The 14,231-nt window shown below is 36.8% G+C and overlaps 1 pseudogene; it reads right to left on the bottom strand.

Moving 5' to 3' along the window:
* Nucleotides 1-1,658: 1,658 nt before the first annotated feature.
* On the bottom strand, nucleotides 1,659-2,856 carry LOC108300934 (annotated as a pseudogene).
* Between the last annotated feature and the right edge of the window lie 11,375 nt (nucleotides 2,857-14,231).

Raw genomic sequence — 14,231 nt, 5'->3', positions numbered from 1 at the left:
AGTAGAGACGGGGTTTCACCATGTTGACCAGGATGGTCTCGATCTCTTGACCTTGTGATCCACCCGCCTCGGCCTCCCAAAGTGCTGGGATTACAGGCTTGAGCCACCGCGCCCGGCCTATTTTCATAAAATCTAATACATAAGACAGGAGGCTTATATAGTGAGTGATAGTCAGTATTGTGTCACCTAATGGCCAAAAATAAATCATTGAACCTTTCATCACATATCCTGTTTTGATCCTGATAATCATTTTTTAAAAATTTGAAGTCAGCTTTATTTAAGAGTTGCCAACATTGACAACTCTTATGAAAAGCATCCAAGCACAGGACACAGAACTGTAGCAAACAGCATTCTTATGGGTAACTAACAGACATTAGAACTTCCACCCTTCTTTGAGACACCTGAACTCACTGTGAACTCTGCTTCCAAGTACTCTTTCAAAGCACACCACAAGCTTGGTTTATGTTCTCAACCTATCGGCTTCAGTTCATACTACCACACTTACATATCAATAACAGAGGAGAACACACACCATACAGCATTCGCAGCAGCTGACAAAAGGGTAGGGGTATACAAGTATTGTTTCACTTAACACATTCAACTAATGTGGGTTACCTAAGAACAAAACTCACTGAAAGTCTTCCAACACGTGTGGATGTCCTATAAATGCAAAATTTATACATTATTTGCTATTATTGGTCTCTGTATACTCTTTCACTGAGGTCACAGGATTGAGAGACGGATCTCACCAAGTTAAATATTCATGATGCACCATCCACTCTGCACGCACTTTCTCCTCCTCTTGCTCATACTAGTCTTCCATGCCTCGGCAACACCACCAGTCCCACACAAAGTTTAGAAAGCTCAGACAGCCTTCTGGTTCCATATTATAGCCCTGTGTTGATGACAATACGACTCCATGAAATAAAGAGTAGCGGATCAAAATGGGAACATCCACTGTCAAAGGCATAGCCTGTGACGCGTGATGATGAACTCTTAAATAAGAAAGCATGTAGACAGAAGTATTTCTAGGGCAGGATAATTATAGTGCTACTTTCAATGAAATGCTTCTTTGGTAAACACTGGAAATGAGATGCACCGCAGAGATTAAATAAAGGCTTTTATATTGTACTTTTGTATATGTGGGGAACAAGTGTTTAAAAACAAAAATATCAAATACTGTGACACCATGATGCCCCAAAGGAGATTTTTCTTAAGGAAAAAAAATTATATCGGTGGTGTTCAAATTAAGAAAAGGAGAAAAGAATGTAGTTCTAATCAATGGTTTCCATTTTGAATTTGCAAAGAATTCATTTGATAAGTCTAGGGATAAAATATTACCGGTATCAATTGTAATATATTGATTAATATATTGATTTCCCAACAAACAGCCATTCACTTTCAACTACTCAATATTTCAGCTCTTTATGTATTCAACTCTTAATATGTTCAACTCTTTGTGTAACTCTTTATGTAACAAAACTTACACAATTCCTTTCTTCCTTTTTCTAAAGAAAAATGTCAAAAAATATTGCTGAATATACTCCACACTGAACAAATCAATTTTGAAAATTTTTGTATCTTACCATATACTTACCATGAGTTTAGGAAAATTTGAATTCCCACCATTCCGTACCAACCAACCATAACCCCACTGTCTACATTGTCCAGCCAGAAAATTTAGAATCCATGCTTGAGCCAAAGCCTCCATTAAAACCATTGCTTGATGCTGCGTTTGATGCTGATTCCCAACCAATTGCTGTACCAGCATTAGAACCACTGTAAGAGTAATTTCTAGAACCTCAGACCTGATTGGCTCCCTCTGCATGTTGCCTTGACTTTGATTATTACCCGATGGGCCTGACTGGTTCTGCTGGCTCACATGTTCGTCGTACCCTAACTGCTCTGCGGTGCTGCCTGGGCTGCAGCCATCATGGCTGGATTCATGCTGAGCACACCAAAGTTCATCCACCGCCAATTAGTACCTTGATTGTTCTCCAAGGTACTAATTGTTTTCCAAGCCCCACCACTCTGCTGTTACCAATTCCACCCAGATTCTCAAATCTTCCTCTTCTATCTATTGCTATTGTGTGATTAGGTTTGGCATTGGATATATGTATGCTGAGTCCTTTAATGATCAAGTCCTCTCCACAAAGAGATTGGGCAAATGTAACAAAGGCAAAGGCCCTTAATGGCTTGGGAATGAAGACATCCACCACTTCTTCATACTGAGAGAAGTGCCATAGCTCATCTGGAGTCATGTCCTCTGTAAGGGGCTCCACAGACACTTTTCTGCTTCTCAGATTCATCTGGGCTTTGCTTAGAATCGGGAAAATTACAATCATACCATCATCCATCTGTCATTCGTCACTGTGACAGTAATTTCATGTGTATTTGATACTTTGTAAAACGAACTAAGCCAAACCCCTTTGACCAGTTTTAATATCTATCTTGACTTGCACATCTCCAAAGGTACTAAAATATTCTTTCAGATTCTGTTCCCATAGGGGGGAAAACAAATTGAGCACAAACTCGCTAATTACCAACACTATTAAATAAGATGTTTTCTGGGCTGCTCTTCACTTTCACTGATATCTCAACCATTTTTCTTTTGTCGGCTTTGGGATAGTTGACAACATAGACCAGATTTCCACAGTCAGCATCAGGGGCATGCAGAATTCCTTCTGCCAGCTAGTTACCTCTCACACATTGAGGCACTGGATTCTTGTAGTGAAGCCCACATGCCCCCGGAAACTGGGCTGTAACCATGGACAGCAGCACCATCCCATTGTCTTCTGATGATATTTCAATGAGTTCCTTATTCTCATCTTCAGTTACTTGAGTGTATTCAGACATCTTTTATTTCTCCACTAGGCTACTGCTAGGAAGCCCAACTGGGACACCGAAGAAGTGACAGATCCAAGCACAGCTTAGTTTGTTCTCCTTGATAATCATTTTTATTGTTCTTCCTGGGACTCATTCAAGACTTTCTGGAATTCATATTCACTCATGGCCAAACATGAAAATAAGCTGTAACAAGGGGATGAGTAATGCAGAACATTTGGAAGTGCTCTCTCCTGGTCCTTGCCAGCTGAGGTCCTTTGGATGTTTAGCTTGTCAGCAGCAATCATCATGGTTGATTACTTGATCTGCATCATCATTTCACATAAGCAATTGCTATGTCTTCAGTGATGACCTGAGAGGAGAATATATTCCAATGCAATGACATGGTAAATGCCCTTTCTGGAGGAGGGACAAGAAAGATTCAGAATGCTGTAATTCAGGAGGCTGAGCTCTGACCCTTAGCCCCTAAACCAACTATCCATGAGAAGCCATGCTGAAATTTAGACAGCAGTACATCATAGATCTGTGCTGGCATAGAGCTGGCAGGGCATTGCTCATTGATGGTAGGCGCAGTGTTTACAGAAGTGTGTAATGTGAAGTGCTAGTGCATAAGAAGGGCCCTGTGGTTAAATGTGTTTGAAAAACACTACATGCTATATCCACTGGCCACACTTTTAAACAACCAGATTTTGTGCAAACTCAGAGCACAAACTCACTAATTAGCATGAGGATGGCACCAAGCCCTTCATGAGGGATCTGTCGTCATGACGCAAACATCTCCCACAGGCCCCACCTCCAGCATTGGGGATTACATTTCAGCATGAGATTTGGAGGGAACAAATGTCCAAACCATGTCACTTTGGCTATTTGGGGTCCTTTGTGATTCCATATAAATTTAAGGATCGTTTTTTCTATTTCTGTAAAAGATGCTCTTGGGATTTTGATAGGGATTGCATTAAATCTGTAGATAGCTTAGGGTAATATGAAGATTTTTAACAATATTAATCTTTTAATCCAATGACAAGAGATATCTTTCTGTTTGTGTCTTTTAAAACTTCCTTCATCAAGGTTTTGTAATTTTCGTGTACAAGTCTTAGATATTTCATTTTGTTGCTAATGCATATGAGGCTGTTTTGTTAATTTTCTTTTGGGCGATTTCATTGTTGGTGTATAGAAATGCCGCTAATTTTTGTATGATTTTGTACCCTGCACCTTTACTGAATTTGCTTATTGGTTCCAACCATTTTTTTTTTTTTTTGAGTGTTGAGAATTTTCTATGTATATGACCATGCCACCTTTAAATAGAGATAATTTTATTTCTTCCTTTCTGATTTGTATGCTTTTTAATTTCATTTTCTTGTCTGATTGCTCCAGTCAGGACTTCTAATGCTATGTTGAATAGCACTCGCAAGAATGCTTATCTTGCTCTGGATCTTAGAGGAAAAACTTTGTTTTCCCCAGTGATTATGACTTTAACCATAGGTTTTTTTATATATAGCTTTTATTGTGCTAAGGAAAGCTCCTTCTATACCTATTTGGTTGAGAGTGTTTACCAGGAAAAGATGTTGAATTTTGTCAAATGCTTTTTGTGCATCTATTGAGGTAATTATGTGGGTTTTCTCTTTTATTTTGCTAAGTGTGTCACATTGATTGATTTTCATCTTAAACCAGCTTTGCATCCCAGGAATAGATCCCACTTGACTATAGTGTGTGATCCTTTAAATGTGCTGTTAAATTCAGTTTGCTAGCAATTTATTAAATGTTTTTACATGTATGTTCATCAGAGATAGTGGCCTACAGTTTTCTTGTATATATATATTTTTTCTGGCCTTGAAATCAGGGTGATGTTGTCTTTATTTAATGAGTTTGGGAGTGTTCTATCTTCTATTTTTGGAATAGTTTAAGAATGGTTAGCATTAGCTCTTCTTTGAACGTTTGATAAACTCATTTATGAAACCATCTCACCCTGGGGTTTTCTTTGTTGGAAAGGTTTTGATTACTGATTCAATCTCCTTGCTTGTTATTGGTCTCTTTGTCTTTCTAGTTCTTGATTCAGTCTTGATAGCTTGTATGCTTTTAAGAATTAATCCATTTCTTCTGCGTTATCCACTATGTTGGCATATAATTGTTCACAGTAGTCCTTGTGATTCTTTTTGTTTTTGTGTCATCTATTGTAATGTATCCTTTTTAAAAAAATTCTGATTGTATTTGAGTTTTCTCTTTCTGTTGTATTAGGCTAGCAAAGGGTTTTATAATTTTACCTTCTCAAAAAAATTTATTAGTTTTATGTTTTTCCGTTTTTTATTTTTGCTCCAATCTTTATTTCCTTCCATCTGCTAACTTCGAGTTTAGTTTTTCTATTTTTAGTTCCTTGAGTTGTAAAGTTAAGTTGTTTGAGATATTTCTTGTTTTTAATGTAGGCATTTAACACTATAAGATTTTGTCTTAATGCTGCCTTTACTGCATACCATATACTTTGGTAAGATGTGTTTTTGTCTTGATTTATCTCAAGGTAATTCTAAAATTTCATTTTAATTCTTTTGTTCAATGGTTGTTCAAGTGTGTGAGGTTTAGTTTCTATGTTCCTCTGTGAATTTTCTTGTTTTCTTGATATTATTGATTTCTAGTTTCATTCCACTGTGGTCTGGAAGATACTTGATATAATTTCAGTCTTCTTAAATTTTAAAGATTTGTTTTATGACCCAACATATGGCCTATTCTGGAGAATATTCTGTGTGCCCCTGAAAATAATATGCATTCTGCTGCTATTGGGTGGAAAATTATCTGTCTATTGTCCATTTGATTCGTAGTGTTGCTCAAGTTGGTTTCCTTAATGTTTTTCTGCCTAGATGTTCTATTCATTCTTGAAAGTGGGGTTTGAAGTCTTCAATTATTATTGTATTGTGGTCTATTTCTTCCTTCAGATATATCAATATTTTATATATTTAGTTGCTCTGATGTTAGGTGCATTTATTCCTCTTGAATTGACTTTTTATCATATATACTATACAAAATATGTATCATATAATGATCTTTGCCAATTTTTGACTTAAAATCTTTTTTCAAGTATAGCTCTCCCTGCTTTCATTTTTTTTGAGATGGAGTCTCACTCTTTCACCCAGGCTGGATTGCAGTGGCATGATCTCAGCGCACTGCACCCTCTGCCACCTGGGTTCAAGTGATTCTCCTGCCTCAGCCTCCCAAGTAGCTGGGACTACAGGCATGTGCCACCATGCCTGGCTAATTTTTTGTATTTTTAGTAGAGATGGGGTTTCACCATGTTAGCCAGGATGGTCTCAATCTCCTGACCTCATGATCCGCCCACCTCAGCCTCCCAAAGTGCTGGGATTACAGGTGTGAACTACCACACCTGGCTCCTGCTTTCTTTTGGTTGCCATTTGCATAGACTGTCTCTTTCTATCCCTTCGCTTTTAGGCTATGTGTGTCCTTACATTTAAAGTGAATCTTTTATAGACACTAAGTCACTGTATTATGTTTTTTAATACACTCAGCAACTCTATGCTTTTACGTTGAATAATTTAATCCATTTACATTCAAAGTGATTGCTGATATGTAAGAACTTACTATTGCTATTTTGTTAATTGCTGTCTGTTTTCAGTTCATTTGTCCCTTCCGCACTTCTGGTGTCTCCTTTTATTGTCTAGTTTTTTTTTTTCCTGTGGCAGTTTGGTTGGGTTCCTTTGTCTTTGTCTTTTTGTGTATCCATTACAGACTTTTCTTTTGTGGTTATCTTGGGGCTTATATAATTCTTCTTGTATTTATAAGCATCTATTTGCATTTTATAACAACTCAAGTTCAATTGCATATAAAAATTCTGCACTCTACTCCCTCCCATATATACATTTTGTGTTCTCGATGTCAGAATTTACTACTTTTTTATTATGAGCCTGCTAACAATTTCTTAAGTTTTTAAATCAACACAAAATTGTACATATTTATGGAGTACATAGTGATGTTTTAATATACTCAAGGTATAGTGATCAAATCAGGGTAATTAGTATATTTATCACCTCAAACATTTATCATTTTGTGTTGAGAACGTTCAAAATCCTCTCTTGTAGATATTTGAAAATGTATAATAAATTGTTAGCTGTAGTTATCCTACAGTGCTATAAAACTCTGGAGCTTATTCCTGCTATCTAGCTGCAAATTTTTATCATTTAATAGATCCCTCCTATTCCTCTCATTCATCCCAGCCCCTAGTAGCTACTATTGTACTCTCCACTTCCATGAGATCAACAGTTTTAGCTTCCAAATAAGAGTGAGAACATACATGCTATGAAATTTTTCTGTTTATAGTTACTCTTAATACTTTTGTCTTTTAACTTTGATGTTAGGCTTATAGGTACTTTGCATACCACCATTCAATGTTACATCATTCTATATTTGACTTTATTTTTACTTTTACTGGTGAAGTTTGTACTTTTATATGATTTCACATTGTTGTTTTGTGTGTTTTTAATTCCATTTGAAGAACTCCCTTTGGTATTTCTTTTAAGGCTGATTTAATGGTAACAAATCCAGTTTTTTTTTTTTTTTTTTTTTTTTTTTTTTTTTTTTTTTTTTTTTTTTTTTTTTTTTTTTTTTTTTTTTTTTTTTTTTTGGGTCTTGGAAAGACTTAATGTCTCCTTCATTTTTAAAAGATTAGCTTTGCAGAGTAAAATATTCTATGCTGGCAATTATTTTTCCTTTTATTTTTGACAAAGAGGAATATGCATTATTTCTTGATTCCTCCTCAATTAAGAATGAGGTTATTTGTAGTGTGTACATGGCTCCAGAATATTTGTTTTTCTTCTTACAGAATGTTCAGCATTCCAGCTTACTCTCTCTGTACTTTGAATATATAATTTTACCTTCTTGTCTGTAAGTTTTATGTTGAAAAATCTGCTAATCATAGTGTAGATATTTTTGTATTAAACCTATTTGGTGTCCTATACGCTTCTTGAGTCTGAATGTCTGTTTACTTTCCCAGATTTATAAAGTTTTCTATTATTATTTCTTTATACTTTCTTGCACTTTCTCTTTTTTTGTGACTCCTGTAATATGTATATTTGTTCACTTCACAATATGTATATTGTTTCCACAAAATTCTTAGTCTTTTTCACTCTTTTTCATTGTTTTAATATTTTCTCTTCTAATTGAATAATTTTAGATGATTTGTCTTCCAGCTCATAGATTCTTTCATCTGCTTGATGCAGTCTGCTATTGCAGTGTTCTCTTGCATTTTTAGTTCAACCATTGTATTCTTAAGGTCCAGCATTTCTGGTTTTAAAAAATGGTTTCTATCTTTTGAATTTCTCATTTTGTTATTGTATTTTCCTGATTGTTTTTTGTTTAAATTTGTTTATGTTCTTTTGGGTGCACAGAGCTTCTTTAGAACAATTATTTTGAATTCTTCATCACACAATTCATGGATTTTCCTGTCTTTTGGGTCAGGTACTGGAAGTTATTATTTTTGGTGGTGATTTCTTGATTTTTCTTGTTTCATGCTTTTATTGGTATTTGTGCATTTAAAGAAACAATTGCCTCTTCTAGACTTTATAGGCTGGCATTGGTAAGGAAAGAATTTCATTTGCAGTGGGGAGGGAGCATGGGATTCCTGGAACTGGGCATGGGAAGGCATGCTGGATTGTGCTATGGCACACCAGATCCAGTGGTGTATGGGGCTCCAATTTGGAGGCATGCAGAAGCTCTGTGTCCAAGGGAACTTCGTGATTGGTGTCTCAGGTAGCAGGAGTCTTTGGTATGGGAAACTTTGTGGTCTTTGGCTTCAAAAGCTTCAAGGGAGTCAACAGTGACTGTAAAGGCTGTTGGAGTCCTCAGTAGTGCTTCTTGTTACAGTGGCAAGCCATGCTTTCTTAGGAGGGTCAGGGCAGGTGGTGGTAGGGGCCTGCGTTGGTGGTTGTGTGCACTCTACTTGTATTGGGGGCTGACACTAGTGGCATGTGTTTGCTCAGCTGTGGAGACTGGCTGCAACCACGCATGTGGTGGTGGGGGCTGGCGGTGGTGATTGATGTTGGCTGCATATGTACACAAGGTGGTTGCATTAAGTCTCAGGACTGGGATGACCATGGCCACACTGGCTGGAATGGCTCTAATGGTGGGAAGTGGGGAACTGTAGCTGAAGCAGCCATGGTCTGCAATGCAAAAACTGCACTGCCCTCATCAGCAAAAGCTGTGGGATGTCTGTGACAGCTATGATGGCTATTTATTTCTTCAGTAGCATCTGCACAACAGGCCTCTGGGGACCACCATGGGTTCCGTGTGTGGGTAATACTGATAGTACCACCCTTCTTTGTTTCTAGCCATCTCCAGATGTCTTGGTATACTGATCTCAGAAATCTGAGTGGAGTGAAACCAAAGTAAGTTTTTCAGGAAGTACCTGAAAGCCTGGGGAAGCTGATTCCTTACCTTGCTTGTTTCTCATGAGAGAAATTTATGGGTTGAAGAGATCTCTTTGGTACTTAGCTGTCCTTCCCTGGGGGACGGGCTGATGTAGGAAAAATAACTGTTCTTCTTACTTTGTGTGTGTGTGTGTGTGTGTGTGTGTGTGTGTGTGTGTGTGCGCGCGCGTGCGTGCGTGCAGTGTGCTGCTGCAGATTTTTAACTGCACTCTTGAACTCTCCCAGAGCAATTTTTGTTCAGGGATAGATGTCTTAATTGTTATTTTTTGGGGACGTTGAAGGTTAGGATCTCCTACTCCACATCTTGCTAATGTCCTCCAAAGATTTGTTTTAAACTGTTCACTTTTGGGGTAACTTGATACATAGAAACTGGTAATACTATATTATTAAGTATTGTCATACAGTCTGCTAATAAGGACAATTACCTTTTTCTCTCTAAACGTGGCCAATTTATATAAATGTTCCACATGTACTTGAGATAAATCTGTATTTAACAGTATTCTATATATGTCTATTAGACCAAGCTTGTTAATTGAGCATGCTCTATATACTATTTTTTTCCTGCATAATTTACTGATTACTGACAGTGTATTTAAATCTTCATTTCTCTTTGTTTTCCTTCCATGATTTTGGCTTTATATAATCTAGTGCTCTGATTTTTCAGGTGCATATAAGTTTAGACTTACACAACTTTCTGGTTGGGTAAATGACTTATCACCTCTTTATCTCTGATAACTCATAATTTTAAAGCTTATGCTAAAGAGAATTAATAACAAACTATATAATCATCTCAATGGGCAAAGAAAAAGCATCAGATAAAATCCAACATCCCTTTATGATAAAAATTCTTAAACTAGGAATTGAAGTAACATACCGCAAGATAATAAGAGCCATCTGTGAGAAATGCACAGCCAACATCATACTGAACAGGCAAAAGCTGGAAGCATTTCCCCCAAGAGCAGAAACAAGATAAGGATGTCCATTCTCACTGCTCCTATTCAGCAGAGTACTGGAAGTCCTAACCAGAGTGACCAGATAAGAGATAGAAATAAAAGGCATCCAAATAGGAGCAGAAGTCAAATTATCTCTCTTTCCTGATGATATAATTCTATACTTAGAATACTTTAAAGATTCTGCCAAAAGACTCATAGACCTGATAAGCAACTTCAGAAAAATATGAGAATCAAAATTGACATATAAAAATCAGTAGCATTTCTATCCACCAATAATACTGAAGCTGAGAACCAATTCAAGAGCTCAGTCTCATTTACAATAACCACTAAAGAATAAAATTCCTAGGACTGCATGTAGCCAAAGAGGTAAAAAAAAAAAATTTCTACAAGAACTATAAAACATTGCTGAAGAAAATCATAGATGATAGAAACAAATGGACTCTGAAGGCAACTCTACCTCACAGTGCTGAAGCAGCATCTGACAAGCTTGTGGGGTCTGGGGCAACTCCAGGAGGAAGGCATTCTTTCTTCTGATAAGCGGTGGTCAGGTCCAGTTTGTACTCAAGAATGTTCAGTCTTTGGGATGTGCAGTTCCTTGGGTCTGAACCAATGTGTAGCGTCTCCTATCCACTCCAGCACCTCAGGAGCAGCTTCTTCATCCTCAAGGTCCCCAGTGTGTCCCCTTTGTTATCAAACTCTCTCCACTCTGTCAGCCCCTGGCAACCACTGATTTGTTCTTAGTCTCTATGGTTTGGGTTTGGCCTTTTCCAGGATGGCCTACGAATTGGAATCATGCTTTGGCTTCTTTCACTTAGTGAAATGCACCTAAGCTTTATTCATGTTAGTACAGATTCAGTGGTGTCTTCCCTTTTTTCACTGAGTTGTTTATGGGTGTATCACCATTTCTTTATTAATTCCCTTGTTGAAGACCATCTTGGTTGCTTCCAGGGTTTAGTGGTTATGAATAAAGCAGTGAATGTGGCCTGAAAGAAAAAAAAGAAAAACACTGTTAGCAATTTTCTTTGGAATTGTAGACTAATTTGGAGGGTAACTAACTTCTTTTTGCTGCTGTCTTTCCATCCGACCTAATCCCTTTCATTTAGGTCACCATCTCCAGCTTTTGATTATGTTTGTTAGTTTTCCCCATTAAGGACTTGCATGTCTTTTATTCGATTTTTTTTTTCTATTCCTAAATATTTAGATGTGTTTTTGTTGCTACTGTGCTTTGTATTTTTTCCCTGATTAAGAAAAACAATTTTTTTTTTGATATTTAAGGATTTTTTTCCTGATATTTAAGGAGACTTTTAATTTCTGCATGTTGACTTTTGTCTAGCAACTTTGCTGAACTTTAAAGCTTTTAGTAGCTAGGGTATTTTCTTGTGTTTTATGTTTAGGCAATCATGTAACGTGATTTTACTTCTTATATCTTTTATTTCTTGTCATCTTAATTTATCACACAACTCAGAAATCTAGACCAATGTTGAATTGAAGCAATAATAGCAGAATTCCTTTCTTTCCCCCTGAATACTAAAGTAATGCATCAATCCATTTCAATTAAAAATTATTCTTATTGTAGATTATTTGGTAGGTACTCTATTACTAAGGTCTTTGACATCCACGTCTAAATGTTGGTATGTTCTCTTTTGGACTGTTCAGTTTCCCTAGAGTGGAACATTTAATCCTCTGCCTGCAGGTGAGGCCTGGCCATCAAATATTCTCACTGCCAAGACAAGAAAGGCACTTGTAATCTTATCAAGAAATTATCTCTGTTTTCATTTTGGCTCCTCTTCCCTGCTTCTTTTCACTGTGCTTCTTTTTCATAGATATGAGCCTATCTGATACAGCCCTTCCTGGGAGTAGATTTATCTTTTGCTAGTCTTGAAGTCCTGCATGAGAGGGAACAAGTTTCTTAGAATTTAAAACAAACTTTCATCATTCAATGCTTTTCATCATTTGGCTTCCATAGGTACTTGATGCCTCTATTTCAGGTGTTTCTGGGTTCCTGCTATGTGAGTCAGCCACTTCATATTGCCTTCTTAACCCCACAGACTGGCTGCTAATTTTCAGATTTTTCTGCTCTGTTGAGCCAGTTGGCACTCATCCATCTGTGTTGCTTCTTCCCAAACTTTATTGACATTTCTCATTTCTTCTATTACTTTGTGTTTGTATATTTATTCCTTTTTAAAATTTCTTTTTGGGGCTTTACGGGAAGTAAGGATAAATAATTAGATTGAGTTTCTGTGTTTAACTGGAAGTCCTGATTCATCTTCTCATCGCTTTCTTTCATAATTTGTTTCATCCATGTCATCATATCTACCACAAATAGCATATAGCTGAATAAAAATTGATTTGAATTTCAATCTTAGAATCTTTTTTTAATCAGTGAGTTTAACTCATTTATTGAGAGTATGGTTACACTTAAATTTATTTACATTACGTTATTTCATTTTTTTTTTTTTTTCTTTTTTTTTTGAGACAGTCTTGCTCTGTTGCCAGGCTAGAGTGCAGTGGCACGATCTTGGCTGACTGCAACCTCCGCCTCTTGGATTCAAGCAATTCTCCTTCCTCAGCCTCCCAAGTAACTTGGACTACAGGCATGTGTCATGATGCCCAGATAATTTTTGTATTTTTAGTAGAGACAGGGTTTCACCATGTTGGCCAGGATGGTCTCAATCTCTTGACCTCATGATCCACCTGCCTTGGCCTCCCAAAGTGTCGGGATTACAAGTGTGAGCCACTGTGCCCGGCCCATATTTTTTATATACATAGTTTTCTCTTACTCTTCACTTTTTCTGGTGTCTATTTTATTGAATTTTTTTTTTGTATTCCCTGTTTTCTCCTCTCTATTAGTTTAGAAATCATAGCTTCTATTTCTGTGGTTTTAGGGATTACACTTAAATGTTAAATCAGTAAGAAAAAATCCCATTAAAAAGTGGGCTAAGGACATGAATAGACATTCTCAAACGGAGCATACAAATGGCCAATAAACATGAAAAACTGCTCAATATCACTAATGATCAGGGAAATATAAATCAAAACCACAACGTGATACCACCTTGCTCTTGAAGAATGGCCGTAATCAAATAATCAAACAGTAAATGTTGACATGGATGTGGTGAACAAGGAACACTTCTACACTGCTGGTGGGAATGTAAACTAGTATGGCCACTATGGAAAACAGTGTGGAGATTGCTTACAAAACTGAAAGTAGAACTACCATTTGATCCAGCAATCCCACTATTGGGTATCTACTCAGAGGAAAATGAGTCATTATTTTAAAAAGATACTGGCATATGCATGTTTATAGAAGCACAATTCACAATTGAAAAAATTGTTGAACCAACCTAAATGCCCATCAATCAATGAGTGGATAAGAAAATTGTGTGTGTGTGTGTGTGTGTGTGTGTGTGTGTGTATGTACACATATGTGTATATATGTGATGAAATACTATGTATTCATAAAATGGAATGAGTTAATAGCATTTGCAGTGACCAGGATGAGACCAGAGACTATTATTCCAAGTGAAGTAACTCAGGAATGGAAAACCAAACATCGCATGTTCTCACTGATAAGTGGGGGCTAAGCTATGAGGATGCAAAGGCATAAGAATGATAGAATGGACTTTAGGGACTTGGGGGAAAGAGTGGAAGGTGGTGTGAGGGTTAAAATACTACAAATATGGTGCAGTGTATACTGCTCAGTGGTAGGTGCAACATCTCACATATCAACACGAAACAATTTACTCATGTAACCAATTGCCATGTGTACCCCAATAACTTATGTAAAAATTAAATTTGCATACTTGATTTAACCAAATTTAAACTTAACCAATGCCTCTACCCTTATCCTGATCAACACAAGCTCCTTAGAATCAATAATTCTGGTTACCAACTCTTGATTGCCATTTTCTTCCATCTTTCAGGATTCTTTTGCCTTATGTTTAGTGATATATTTTTCTGTATACCCAAATGAGTCATCGTTGATTATTATTATTGTAACTGTGTTTTT

The sequence above is a fragment of the Cebus imitator genome, unplaced genomic scaffold (genome assembly GCF_001604975.1).
Source record: "Cebus imitator isolate Cc_AM_T3 unplaced genomic scaffold, Cebus_imitator-1.0 Scaffold31, whole genome shotgun sequence".
NCBI lineage: Eukaryota > Metazoa > Chordata > Mammalia > Primates > Cebidae > Cebus > Cebus imitator.
Note: the sequence above shows the minus strand (reverse complement) of the source record. Positions and strands in the feature narration are given on the sequence as shown.